Raw genomic sequence first — 15,232 nt, 5'->3', positions numbered from 1 at the left:
AGACCCCTATCTTAGTCTGCAGGGTCCTTTAATCAGCCTAGTCACTCTTCTCAAAAGTCTCAATGTCTCTTTTGTAATGTGGTGACCAAAACAGGATGCAGCATTCCAGATGTGGCCTTACCTATGCATCTCTAGCAATACAGGTAGTCCTCTATATCAGTGTTTTTCAACCAGTGTGCCGTGGCACACTAGTGTGCCGCGAGACATGATCAGGTGTGCCGTGAAGCTCAGAGAGAGAGAGAAAGAAAGAGAGAGAGAAAGAAAGAGAGAGAGAGAGAGAAAGCAAGAAAGAGAAAGAGCGAGCGAGAGAGAAAGAGAACAAGAGAGAGAAAGAAAGCAAGAGAGAGAGAAAGAGAGGGAGGGAAGGAGAGAGAGAGAAAGACATAGAGGGAGTTAGGGAGGGAGGGAGAAAGAGCAAAAAAGAGAGGAAGGAAGAGAAAGAAAGAGGGATGGAGAGAGAGAGAAAGAAAGAGGGAGGGAGAGAGAAATAAAGCAAAAGGGAGGAAGAGAGAGAGAGAATTTTTTTGTCCAAACTTTTTTTACACCCCCCCCCCCCCCCGCTCAATGTGCCCCAGGGTTTCGTAAATGTAAAAAATGTGCCGCGGCTCAAAAAAGATTGAAAATCACTGCTCTATATAAACTATAATCACAATTGGAATCAGAATTTCTGATGCAAAGCAAGGCAGTGAGTTGTAAAATAAAAAAAAGCAAAGGAAGCAAGATAAGCGAGTAAGGTAAGAAAGGTGAGTTATGCCCTATTTTATGAATTTTTTGCCACCGTTGTGAAGGAAATTATTGTGGTCGTTACATGGATCATGCAGAATCCGGCTTCCCCAATAGACTTTGTTTATCGGAAGCCAGCTTGGAAGGTCACAAATGGCACTGGGGGGACCCTGCAAACATCATAAATAATGCTAGTTGCTGTTGTGGTTAGCTCTGGCCCAGCTCTTGCCCCAAGGACTGTGGATGTGGGGGAGACATCCACATGCTGCAGGCCTGTTTTGCCCCCGATGGAATCTAATGATGAAGGCTCCTCTGACCAAGAAGACATGAGTGACAGGGAGGAGGAGAGTGGGGCAGACAGCTCAGAAGGAGATCAATTATCTAGCTCCTCCTTGGATTTGGAACAAGAGTTAATGATACAGCCATGCATGCGGAGAGCAATGCATAGGCAACAACAACTGAGAGATTATTATCAAAGAAAATGAGGCCACCTGTGGTTGGGTGGGGCTGTGGTAATTAGTGAGGCTGCTATAAATAGCAGCCTGTGGGTTTGGCCATTGTGGAGGATTATCTGATTGTTGTATTTCGTGACTGCTTTACTGACTTTGACCTTTTGTGTGCTGCTTTTTCCCCGCTTTGAAACTAAACCAGAGCAAAGTGTATTTCACTTTGTGGAAGAAGAAGGACTGTGAATTGCCTCACAGCTGCAAGCTAAGTATCACAGAACTGATAAGGGACTTGTACAAATTACCAGTTTGGTTGGAGACGAGTGATCTCTGCTGTACAAAAAGAGGGCTTGGTTTAAGTGAATTTTCATTATAAAGAACATTGTTTTGAATTTTCAAACGTGTGTGTGTCTGAAATTTGTACCTGTGAATTTTTGGGAGGATTCTACCAGAGAGCCCGACAGAACAGTTGCCGAGCAATCAAATTTTTATCCTGTGACCATGCAAATGCTACATAGGTCATAAATGCAAGAACTGGTCATAAGTCACTTTCTTCATTGCTTTTGCAGCTTTGAATAGAGTTGCTTAGCAAAAGGTTGTAAATCAAGAATTACCTGTAAACAGTTAAGGGTGAACCACACAATAGAAATAAGCTGGCTTCCAATTGTAATAAACAATATTTATATGGTAAGATTTCAACTCCCATACACAAGAATGCATAAAAACAGAGCAGGCATCCTATGTCTTCTGACAACTTTCTTTCAAGAAGAGCTGTGGGATGCTGTGGGATCCTTCAGGTTAACTATTCTCACACTCTTCTTCTACTCCAAGATTTAAAACCCACTTGCTCCAGCAACCCTTTCGCTAGTTAGGAGAAAGCAGTGGGAATTTTCTCCGAATTGATTCTTATTTTGAACGTAAGTAAACTTTCCCTCCTGAATATCCATTTTTCTTTCAAAGATCACCTGATGGCTAACCTCCTAATGCACAATCAACCACAACAACACAAGAGCAGACAACAGATTTAAACTTAATATTAACCGCTCCAAACTTGACTGTAAAAAATATGACTTCAGTAACCGAGTTGTCGAAGCGTGGAACTCATTACCGAACTCCATAGTATCATCCCCAAACCCCCAACACTTTACCCTTAGATTATCTACGGTTGACCTATCCAGATTCCTAAGAGGTCAGTAAGGGGCGAGTACAAGTGCACTAGAGTGCCTTCCGTCCCCTGTCCTGTTGCTCTCCTATATCTCCTATACCTTTCTTCTATTCCTATATCCCTTCTTCTATTCTTTCATTGATATGCTCTATTCCTATATCTTCTTTTCCATTATTTCTTAGATATATTTTACTATGAGTATCTCCTCTATAACCTTCATCATGTATTTTACTATGTGTATATAGATATATACCCACTAAAACCCTCATTGTGTATTGGACAAAATAAATAAATAAAAATAAAATAAAAACATTTGGCCATTTTAGGCAACAGACCTATATATCTTTAGACTCATCAGAAATCACAACAAATTCAGAGTCAGTGGAGACTGTAAATATTTTGTAGGCACTGTTCCCCATGAGTCACCTTTCAATAAGAGGAGGGAGAGGAAACCTACTTCCATAATTTACTTAGAACAAACAACCATCTTGGCTAAGGCATCTCTGGACTGATCAAAGAAACTATAATTCTTCTGATGGATTTTACCCAAACTGGCAGCCCTTGATGTATTAAACTAAGCAAGCATTCACTTCCTTTTCAAATATTTTCCAGATGCCTCTTAAATAAAGCTGGATGCCTTGCTCATCTCAACAATTCTCCGAGGATTTCTGAATTAATCGAATGCAAGTATTTTGTTTGAAAAGCAAAACAGTGACAGCGAATTCCATTCATACATCCATTTCGCCTAGATATTTTTTATCATTTTAAAATCTTGAAATGCTTAATTTTTATAAGGAATAATTAATCAAAAGATAAAGAAACAACTCTAAAATATCATTTGACACCTAGCGACAGCAGCACAAATTGTTTAGGCTCAATGTTGGGAACTCGAAAATATAGCAGCTAAGGAGATGATTATGGATAAGATATTAGAATGTGCCAAGATGCATGAGATAATGTTGGAAATGGAAGTCAATGAAGAAACAGAATTTTATGAGGTGTGGGATATGTGGTATAATTGGTTAGAACAGAGAAACAAAAATGTATAGAAATAAATGTCAATAACTGTAAGGGATATACAGTGTTCCCTCGATTTTCGCGGGGGTTACATTCCAAGACCTCCCGCAAAAGTCGATTTTCCGCGAAATAGCGGTGCGGAAGTAAAAACACCATTTTTGGCTATGGACAGCCAAAAACTACCCCCGCGCACCGTTTTTCAAGGCAGCGCAAGGAGCCGGGCTTGAAATTAGGGCAGGGAGCGACGAAAGTGCGGAGGCCGGCAAAGATTGCTTTGAATGTTGGCTGCCCCCGCCCCCCAGCGCCTTCGGCCCCCTCGCCGCTACCGCCCGCCCGCCCGATCTACCCCTCTCACCGGCTTTCTTCAGACACGGGTCCTCCTGCAGCAGCACTGGCGGCTACGGCTTCTCATCCTCCTCATTCGGCCGGTAGCCGCTCTGAGCGCTTTGAGAATGCCTGCCTCGCCCCTCTCACAGTCCCTTAGCTGAGAGCACTTTCGTCCCAGCTATCAGCGAGGGGGCTGCAGGAGAGGTGGGTGCAGGCATTCTCACAGAGAGGGAGAGGGAGAAAGAGAGAGAGAGCAAGAGGGGGGAGAGTGGAAGGTAGAGAGAGAGAGAAAAATGATAGAAAAAGGGAGAAAAAAAGAGAAATGAGAAAATGATTGATGCAGAGAATGACAGGAAAGAAAGAGAAAGAGAGAGAGAAGTGACTCTTGGTGATGACGTATGACGTCATCGGGTGGGAAAAACCGTGGTATAGAAAAAAACCCGCGGAGTATTTTTTAATTAATATTTTTTGAAAAACCGTGGTATAGCCGTTTCGCGAAGTTTGAACCCGCGAAAATCGAGGGATCACTGTATGACACAGTGCTATTAAAAATGTTTATTGTTATGTAAATTGGAAAAAAATGGAAAATTAAAAATAAAATAAAATCTTTAAATGCTCTTCCTTCAGTCTTAAAACGCAGCATCCTTTCTGCCAGTCTTATCATGTGAATTCCATGTAACGAGTATTCAAAGAACAAAGAAGAACCCACCAAAATCCCACAAATTAAAGAGAGTGTCATGAAATACAACAGGCTAAAGATTATATGGCGGAAAACAAAAACCGTTGAAAAGATTCCAGCAGATAGAGTTGGCAATTATGGTTAAGAGGCTTCTTTTGTGTTTTATAATCCTCTTGGAAATTGTCCTATTCAAACAACTGCGAACTAATTCTGCCTATGTAAAATTTTAAAAAACCAGCAGGATAAGAAAAGACAACAATGAAAGAAAAGAAGGCTCAAGTGTTATATGCTATAAATCCCACTGTGATTTGTACCTGTGGTAACAATATGCAGCCGTTGGTTGGATTGCAATTTGCTCTCATATTAAGCTCAAATTAAGCACTTTGTAAATACTAGCTCTCTGGTAAGTTATTTGTGACTTTCCCACTAATCTTTTCCTTGAAAAGAATGTCGTGACAAGCAAAAAGAGATTAAAAACCAAAAGATGGAAAAAAATTAGACTCCTGCTTCCCCTCCTTTCTTGAGTTAATTGTTTTTAAATAATCTTTGGCCAAGGTACACACATAGAAGCATTGGAGATACTCCTTTATACTTCATCCTAGGCAGAATCTAGACTGGCCAGGATCACAGGAAAACAATTCAGGTAGAATAGGCAGGTAGAACATTTTGATTGAAGTCAATTGTTCTGCTGTGAGAATTTGCCCTTTTTTAAAAGAAAAAAATGCAAGCGAATAAATTGTGTGCCTCCCAGGTTTCTGCCTTTGCCTTTCAAATGTTTTGGGTTTTTTCCCCCCCAAACTCTATTGTGCTACAAGAGCAAATTAAAAATCCCCTCCAGTGAAGATCTCCCGTTTCGAGTTTTGAAGGAATGCTCAACAGCTGTAAAAGAGCATTTTCTGGACTATGAACAGAATGTTACAGAGACAAATTGAAATTGCTCATGATTGCAAGTTCCTATTTCAGATACCATGCCAGCAACAGGAAGCATGATCACATGTACGCAATGACTATGCCTTTATATGAAAGACTGCAAGGCACAGTTAACACATCTGGCCAAAAAACTGGTGTTCCATTCATAGAATCAACATCTCCCCAGTGGCTTTAAAGGGCAGAAGAAAACGCATGATTACTTCTCAATGATCTATCAGCCAAGCAGCCAAGGCTATTAGAAACAATCACTAAACTGACATTTTCAAAAGCCAACCATTTCGATTTTTCTTCCACAGTTCTTCCAATTTATAATTAAAATAATCACTATTCTGGAACTTTAGATAGTTCAAGCAGGAGCTTTCGGAGAACAAAATATTGGGGAAATTTGCTTCAGTGTTTCCTGTTTTTCTGAACAAAGAGGAAAGGGAAAATGAGCGACTTTCTGGCGTCCCTACTATGTTGGGTTTACTCCAATATTATACGCTTGAAAATAGCCCCTTTTCTAGTAAAACACAACGCTTCGGTCTGCAAGCTTCCAGATTTCCAGAATTACGTAATGAGATTGCTTTAGTCAAATATTCTTGCCCATTAAAATAACCAGCTTTTCAAGGCGGTGCATGATAACTTATATTGACTCAAAAGGACATTTTGTTTTCATCCCCACTGACAAAGAATGGACAAGTAAGCCATTGATTAAAATTAACTTAAAATTGTAAACTTTTTTCAATACCACATTCTAGAAATAAGCTTCATATTTTTCCAAAAAAAGCATATGATCTAAAATGATGCTAAAACATTTTATTGTACTTTTAGAAATAAAGCCCTTGAACAACATATAGTTTTGCTTCTATTAGTTTACTATGCAATTCTTATTACAGATGATATTCTTTAGTCCTTTGTTTAAACTTCTACCCTCAAAACGTTGCTACAGAGCACTGCACACCAAGACAACTAGACACAAGAACAGTTTTTTCCTGAACGCCATCACTCTGCTAAACAAATAATTTCCTCAAAACTGTCAAACTATTTACTAAGTCTGCACTACTATTACTACTAGTTTTTTCTCGCCATTCCTATCACCCATTTTCTCCCACTTATGACTGTATGACTGTAACTGGTTGCTTGTATCCTTAAGATTTTTATTAATATTGCTTGTTTCCTCATTGCTTATTTGACCCCATGACAATTATCAAGTGTTGTGCCTCATGTTTCTTGACAAATGTATTTTTCTTTTATGTACACTGAGAGCATATGCACCAAAGACAAATTCCTTGTGTGTGCAATCACACTTGGCCAATAAAGAATTCTGTTCTGTTCTGTTCTGTTTTGTTCTGTTCTATTCTATTTAGTCCAATGCTCCAAATTAAAAGGCTGCTTTTTATAAAATATTCTGTTTTTTTCAATTGAACCAAAAACATTACTTTAAAAATTGCCTTTCTGCATACTTCCTTTCTTCAGAACAGCCTGTAATAGTGATGACGAACCTATGGCATAGGTGCCACAGATGGCACGTGGAGCCATATCTACCGGCACGTGAGCCATTACCCTAGCTCAGCTCCAACCTGCATCTGCAAGAAAACTCCCATTGATTGTACTGAATGCTTCTAATTGTTCAATTGCTTTTAACATTTGTATGGCTGTTGCTTACTATTGATTGGTTGGTATTATTTATGTTTTAATCGTACACCACTAAGAGTCACAAATGTAAGATGGACAGCCATATGTAAATTAAATTAATACCCAAACATAAGAATGTAAATAAATAAATAGTAAAATCTGTGAAGACTTTAAATGCAACAAGAAATGAAGCCAGGGATATATTATTGAGCAGAAATAACAGGCTGGTACAAAATACGTCAATCTATGAGATCTTAGTAAAGGCATAGCAAAGGCATATAATGGAACTGGAAAAGGTGCAAAAAAGAGCAACAAGAATGATAAAGGAAATGGAGCACCTGCCTTATGAAACCAGGTTGCAATGCCTTGGTCTCTTCAGCCTTGAAAGACAGCATTTAAGGGGTGACTTGATCAAAGTGTATAAAATCATGCATGGGATAGAAAAGGTGAAGGTTTTCTCTATCACACAGTACTAGGATGAGGGAGCACTCCCTAAAGCTCATAGGTTAGAAAGCAAGGACAAATAAAGGGAAATATTTCTTCATCCAGAGGGTCATTGGTTTATGGAATTCATTTCCAGAAGAGGTTGTGACAGCTGTCAGCCTTGATAGCTTCAAGGCAGGATTAGACAGATTCATGGATGCCAAGTGTATCAGTGGTTATTGAAACGGATGTCCGTGTGCCACCTCTATGTTGGTTGAGGCAGGCAGGATTCCCTTGAGTACCATTTGTTGGGGGTCAGGGGAAAGGGAGGGCTTTGCCTTCTCTTTCTGCTCAAGATCCCCATGTACAATTGGTTAGCCACTATGTGACACAGAATGCTGGACTCGATAGGCTTTGGCCTGATTCAGCATGGCTCTTCTTATGTTCATAGCAGGTAGCACACAAAGCCATATTGGAGGGCACACGAGACATTGTCCTATGGCAGCTTCAGTGCATGTGCACGCACTGGCCAGCTGATTTTTGGCCTTGGGGAAGGCCGTTTTGCCCTCTGGACAAAAGGGAAGCTTTCCTGAAGCCCAAAGTGTAAAAAACCACCCAACGGGCAAACCGGAAGTTCCAAAAGTGCGCTTTCCAAACTTCCGGTTTGTCTGTTGGACTGTATTTTGCACTCCAATGCTCCAGGAAACTTCCCTGAACCCTCCGGAGTACAAAACCAGCACAATAGACACACTGGAATTCCATTTTCCGAACGTCCAGTTTGCCCGTTTCTCAATTTTTCACTGTCTCAGGCTTTGGTGAGGCCCAGTGATAGGAACGGTCAAGAATGCAGTTCTGATAGCAAAATTTGGAGCTCCACCCCGGAGCATCCAATTTGCACTGAAAGATGTTGAAACAAAATGCATAAGCCACGTCCACAGTGTGGTAGTAAAAATTCTGGTAGCCCATCTCTGGTGAGGCCTATACGCATGCACGGGGATAAAGGGGGATTGTGCGCATGTACAGGGGCAGTGCAGGAATTTGTGCACATACACGGGGAGGAGGGAAGGTGTAGGCACGTGCACACATGGTAGCCTATCCACACACTTCCTTTTGGCATGTGAACAGAAAAGGTTTGCCATCACTGGCTTAAGGCTACCAAATCTGAACTGCAAAAAATATGACTGATCACTAGAGGGGCCTCAAAGATTTTCAGGTTTGGTTTTCTCTTTGCTGCCATCTAAGTACTTAACTGGAGTTTTGGTGGGTGAGCTATTGATTCTTGTGTAACCAGTTCTTCGGATGACTTAGACTCGGCTCAAGTAAGTCCAGAAATACTCTGGCAACTGTTTTAGCTGATATATAGGATGTTGTGGTTAGCTCTGGCCCAGCTCCTGCCCCAAGGAATGTGCAGGTGGATGTGGGGGATGTTTGCTCCTGATGGAATCTGCGATGAAGCCTCCTCTGACCAAGGAAGCATGAGTGACAGGGAAGAGGGGAGTTTGGCAGACAGCCCAGGAGGAGATCAATCATCTATTGGATTCTGAACAAGAATTAATGACACATCCACGCATGCATAGAGTGATGCATAGGAGACAACAACTGAAGGATTATTACAAGAGAAAATTAGGCCACCTGTGGTTGGGTGGGGGTCCAGTAATTAGAGCTCCTGCTATAAATAGCAGCGTGTGGGTTTGGTCATTGTGAAAGAGTATCTGATCTCAGTTCTTCAGGAATCGTGTGTTGCTGTTTTCTGGACTTTGTTGATTTTTCATGCATTTGAAACCACAGCAGAGCAACGTGTGTGTGTGTGTGTGTGTGTGTGTCTCACTTCGTCGGAAGAAGAAGGGGTGTGAAGTTTCCTCACAGCTGCTAGCTAAGTACTTAATGACTGCTTAAGGGAAATTGTACAGACTACCTGGTTGTTTTGGGACGAGTGCTCTTTGCAATACAAAAAGAGTGCTTAGTTTATTTTGAATTTTGTGATAAAGAACATTGTTTTGAATTTTCAAACGTGTGTGTGTGTCTGCAATTTGTACCCTTGAATTTTCGGGAGGCTCCTACCAAAGAGCCTGGCAGAACATAGGATAACCCATCTCTCCAAACTAATGATGCATTTGACATATGAGGCTGAAGCTTGTATGGAGTGTTGGACCACATTGTACATACGTATACAGCTGGATTTAAAAAACAGCTTTTGTTCTTCCTATATAGACATGCTTATTTTAGAACTTACAATATATTACTCATCTATTTTCCATTTGAAAACAGCAAAATATTATGCCATTATTTTCCAACATCCTTGCTAGGAGTAGAGGATTTTGTGCTGTGAAAACCACAAAATGGAGACGACCTAGTGAAGTGCATAAGGCTATATGATCATCCAATGCTCCCCCACTTTAACCCCAACAAGAAGACTACTGATTGCATTCTGAGATTTCCAAGTCGTAGATCTGTATAAAACATAATGAAGTATTGATGCATAGTTGAGGATATGTTTGTTTATGTCCTCTGAAGCTGATAAAAAGCATTACTGCCCATTGCCACCACTTGTCTCAATACCATTTGCCTCATCAGATCCAAGCAAGGAACAAGAGCATCAATAATGCTGACATAATTTGAGAGCAGCACTAAAATTAGAAAGCAGAAGAAAATTCCATACAATATTTGGAATGGAATGGAATGGAATAGAATAGAATAGAATAGTTGTCTTGTGTCTAGTTGTCTAAGTGTGTAATGCTCTATAGCGTCGTTTTGAGGGTAGGAGTTGAAGCAGTTTGTGTCCAGGATGTGACAGATTTGTAATTATTTCAACTGCCCTCTTTTTGACTCGTGCAGTATACAGGTCCTCAATCGAAGGCAGGTTGGCCGCAATTGTTTTTTCTGCAGTTCTGATAGCTGTATTCCTGATCAAAAGCAGAAGGGCCAGTCAAGGCTTGGATTAAATCTTTTTTAGTTTTAAACACGTACATAAAATCCACTCATATTTGTTTTGGACTGAGCTCTCTTTAACAGTTTGAATGGTGGTATGACATTCAAAAGACAGGCATCATTTTTGACCTGAGAAAAGCTAGCATACCTTTTGTTTATGTGTACACAATGTTCCTGAATTGATAGCAATGGGCATGCATGAGTATATGCAAGAGTGAATGTGGTGTATGGAGGATGATCCAGGCAACTCTGTTGAAAGGATTTCATAGCAACAGAAGAATGACCTCTTGGGTTATGGTCAAAGCATGTGAAGCCTAACAAAATAATTCAGTATTATTCAGTATAAAGGGCATGCATAAGTGCACCAGTGTGCCTTCCATCCTCTGTCCTAATGTTTCTTTTATTTTTTTTCTGTATGAATATTATTATATCTAATGTTTCTCCTTATTTTTTCTTGTTATTAGTATCCTTTATATGAATATTATTATATCTTTACAAAGCTCCAATATGTACTTGACAAAACAAATAAACAAATAAATAAATAAATAAATAAAATTAGCACAGAAAACTTTTTCCATCTTCAGCTTCCATCCTTTCGCCCATAACTGCATTCTTATTCTTATTTTTTAAAAATTTGTATTCTTCTTTCAATTTTTTTTTAAAAGCCCAAAGTAGTGAACGTATTCAACACACTTTCCTCCTCCTATTGACTGGCTCAAAGTCACCCAGTGGGTTTTTGTGGTTAAGGTTGGATTTTAATTCCTTTTGGCACCTGAGCAAAAAAAGCTCTTGTACTGTTCCGGTCATGTTAGCTACTTGCATTTCAACAGATTCCTGTGAAACTAAGCAATCATCTGTACCGACCAGGATCTGGTTTCCCATCCTATTGAACCACAACCGTTTTCATCCTTCACTTCGACATATCCATCATGCCACTAGATAACATACCTTTAAAAAATTATCAGAAGGAATAAGAGGACAGATTAGGGACAGATCTTCATGGAGCAAATGTATCTAACTGATTGAAGGGCTGACACTGAGTTCATGGCACATGATGAAACAACCAATCCATCAAAAGGACTGCTACTTCAGAATATCTTGATAAATTGTGCCATTAATGTACAGGAAGTGATGTGTATATAAAAAACAACATTATCATAAGATAGCCATTGAAAGTTGTTTTTAATGGAGTAATAAAGCAGAAAAAGACACATTAAAAATGGACACTTCCTTGTTATAGAAGGCAAAATGGAATATGACAATGAGGAAAAAGCACATTTTGTAATTATAAAGGACACTATTCCAAACTCCCAGATATCAAAATATTTTTCAGTTTCAGCTGCGGCATCCCAGTTCCCTCAAACCATTTCTTCTGCATTTCATTCAGAATGGTATCAACAATAACACTTAGATGTATACCCTCATCACCTCAAGGTTCGACTACTGTAACGCTCTCTACATGGGGCTACCTTTGAAAAGTGTTCGGAAACTTCAGATCGTGCAGAATGCAGCTGCGAGAGCAGTCATGGGCTTCCCAAGGTATGCCCATGTTACACCAACACTCTGCAGTCTGCATTGGTTGCCGATCAATTTCCTGTCACAATTCAAAGGGTTGGTTATGACCTATAAAGCCCTTCATGGCATCGGACCAGAATATCTCCGAGACCGCCTTCTACTGCACGAATCCCAGCGACTGATTAGGTCCCAAAGAGTGGGCCTTCTCCGGGTCCCGTCAACTAAACAATGTCGGTTGGCGGGCCCCAGGGGAAGAGCCTTCTCTGTGGCGGCCCCAACTCTCTGGAACCAGTTCCCCCCAGAGATTAGAACTGCCCCTACCCTCCTTGCCTTTTGTAAACTCCTCAAAACCCACCTTTGTCGTCAGGCATGGGTGAATTGAGATATCTCCCCTGGGCCTATACAATTTATGTATGGTATGTTTGTTTGTATGTATGTCTGCTTAATAATGGGGTTTTTTAAATATTTTAAATTGTAAATTATTAGATTTGTTATGAACTGTTTTATTGTGTTGTGAGCCGCCCCGAGTCAACAGAGAGGGGCGGCATACAAATCTAATAAATACAAATACAAAATACTGTTTCCATAGCACTTTGCAGCCCTCTAGAAGCAGTTTACAGAGTCACCATGTTGTCCCTAACAATCTGGGCCTTTGTTTTATCCACCTCAGAAAGATGGAAGTCTGAATCAACCTTCAGCGGGATCGAACAGCTGGTGGTCAGCAGAATTCGCCTGCAATACTGCTTTCTAACCACTGCGCGACCACAGGGCTTTGGCAACAAATAGCAACTGAAATTTCAGTCTTTGCAAGAAGGATGTAGGAAGAAAAAGAAAGATTTTAGCCTCGGTGTTGTAATGTCAGCTGTATCTCATAACTCGAGTCTATGGCTTAACAACTGGGCAGCTGGGGGAGAGAGGAATGGGGGAAAATGACTGGGCAGAGTGTCAAAGGATTAGCATACGTGTCTCCAAATTTGGCAACTTTGAGACTTGTGGACTTCAACTCCCAGGATTTGACTCATGTTACTCCTTTCTGAGGCACCAGATTATTCAGATGCAGTAGGGTTACTAGACTTCCATTGAAAGGAAGCCATATCATCCAGTTTTGGGAGTACAAACTTAATTGGTTCTGGGACGAGGTTCTTAAGGTGAAAAGTTTGTAAGACGAAACAATGTTTCCCACAGGAATCAATGGAAAAGCGATTAATGCATGCAAGCCCAAAATTCACCCCTTTTGCCAGCTAAGCGCCCGTTTTTGTGCTGCTGGGATTCCCCTGAGGCTCCCCTCCATGGGAAGCCCCACCTCCGGACTTCCATTGTCAGCGAAGCGCCCATTTTTGTGCTGCTGTGATTTCCCTGCTGTGATTTCCCTGCAACATCACAAAAACACGGAAGTCCGGAGGTGGGGTTTCCCATGGAGGGGAGTCTCAGGGGAATCCCAGCAGCACAAAAACGGGTGCTTCGCTGGCAACAGAAGTCCGGAGACGGGGCATCCCAGCTGCGGTGGTGGGTTTGTAAGGTGAAAATAGTTTGGAAGAAGAGGCAAAAAAATCTTAAATCCCGGGTTTGTATCTCAAAAGGTTTGTATGACGAGGCATTTGTAAGATGAGGCATCACTGTATCTTGAGATTCTCTCTCTTTTTTTGAGGTGGGGGGGACTATTTCCACAACAGTAGTCATTCAAACTTTAATGAATAGTGTTTTTTTAAGTTTCTTTTCCTCATCCGTTGACAGACTCGACAGTCTAGATTTACATTACTTAGTTTATTTCCTGATCCCACTATTTGGCTTTAATCCAGCCCCTTCAAATTTGCAATCACCGGAGCCTGTAGATCGTGTGACTTGTCATGGGTTTCTTCAGTAAAGCTTGAAAAGAACACCATTTATGATTCTATATAATTGCTAGCATGTGTTCCTGAAAAGAAAGACTTATTTGGGGGGGAAATGTTACAATGGAACAGTCTTTCTGATGCTAGAAAAAGTACATCCATTAAAAAGTCAATTTTCACTGAAATTTTTGTTGAGGATGACAAAAAAGGTAAACAGTATATTCCTCTTCTCCCTCCTTTGTCCTTCTTTCCAATTGTATGTGTCCATCTTTGCTTGTTCCAATATCTGGTAAAACTCAGCTACAAAGAGTTTATTATTTATTTATTAGATTTGTATGCCGCCCCTCTTCGCAGACTTGGGGTGGCTCACAACAATAATAAAACGGTGTACAATGAACAAATCTAATATTTTAAAAATATCTAAAAAACCAATTATTTAAAAACATACAACACAAGCATACCATACACAAAACTATATAAGCCTGGGGGAGATGTCTCAATTCCCCCATGCCTGATGGCAGAGGTGGGTTTTAAGGAGTTTGCGAAAGGCAAGGAGGGTGGGGGCAGTCCTAATCTCCAGGAGGAGCTGGTTCCAGAGAGTCGGGGCCACCACAGAGAAGGCTCTTCTCATGGGTCCTGCCAGATGACATTGTTTAGTCGATGGGACCCGGAGAATGCCAACTCTGTGGGACCTAACTGGTTGCTGGGATTCGTGCGGCAGAAGGCGGTCCCGGAGATATTCGGGTCCGATGCCATGAAGGGCTTTATAGGTCATAACCAACACTTTGAATTGTGACCGGAAATTGATCGGCAACCAATGCAGACTGTGGAGTGTTGGTGTGACATGGGCATACCTAGGGAGGCCCATGATTGCTCTCACAGCTGTTGTGGGATCATTCCCAGTCACTAACTTCTATCCTCTAATGACCATCTGAATTTTTTCAATTCAGAGACCTTAATGTAGTTTTAATGTGATGTTGCATGCTGTTGAGCCCAGTCTGCATGCTCGCCATATCTGGGGGGGGGGGAGTGGTGCCAGCGCTGTTGCCCAACCCCAGCTGACGTTTCCGTTTCTGACTGCTGTTCCTTGTTGTCAGCATGGAGAGAGGCAGCACATTGCAAATGGAACCATGGATAGAGGTGGAGGGAACGGCACTGACAGCTGTGAAGTCAATAGGCCACCAGAACTGTGGTGGTCGGGCCACATGGTGGCTGGTGGATGGGTGTGATTCTCGGGTAATTGGGAGGGGGAGTACACATTTTAAAAGTAGCACTGCCTGGAAGGCAGAGCTCCCAGCACTGGCTTTGCATCGACATTTTTGAGACCAAATTGTTGCATTCTGAGGCTCAAGTCTGTTTGATAGAATTGTTTTTGCTGCACTTGTGGTTGCATTTTGTTATTCTTGCCAAACCTGCCTTGACAAGTTGAGACATGCACTTCCAAAAGCAACATTTGCAAACCAGGGGTGGGTTCCACTCTCCTTCCCCACCAGTTCATATCACAACATTGCATCCCCTCGTGCAATTCTGCTCCCACATATGCTCAGTATAAAGTGACCAGATTTTAAGATTGGGAAAAAGGGACACCATTGAAGGGGGGGGGAGGGCTAAAAAAAAGTTTAGAAAAAAAAAT

The sequence above is a fragment of the Erythrolamprus reginae genome, chromosome 2, assembly GCF_031021105.1.
Source record: "Erythrolamprus reginae isolate rEryReg1 chromosome 2, rEryReg1.hap1, whole genome shotgun sequence".
In the NCBI taxonomy this organism is placed as follows: domain Eukaryota; kingdom Metazoa; phylum Chordata; class Lepidosauria; order Squamata; family Dipsadidae; genus Erythrolamprus; species Erythrolamprus reginae.
Note: the sequence above shows the minus strand (reverse complement) of the source record.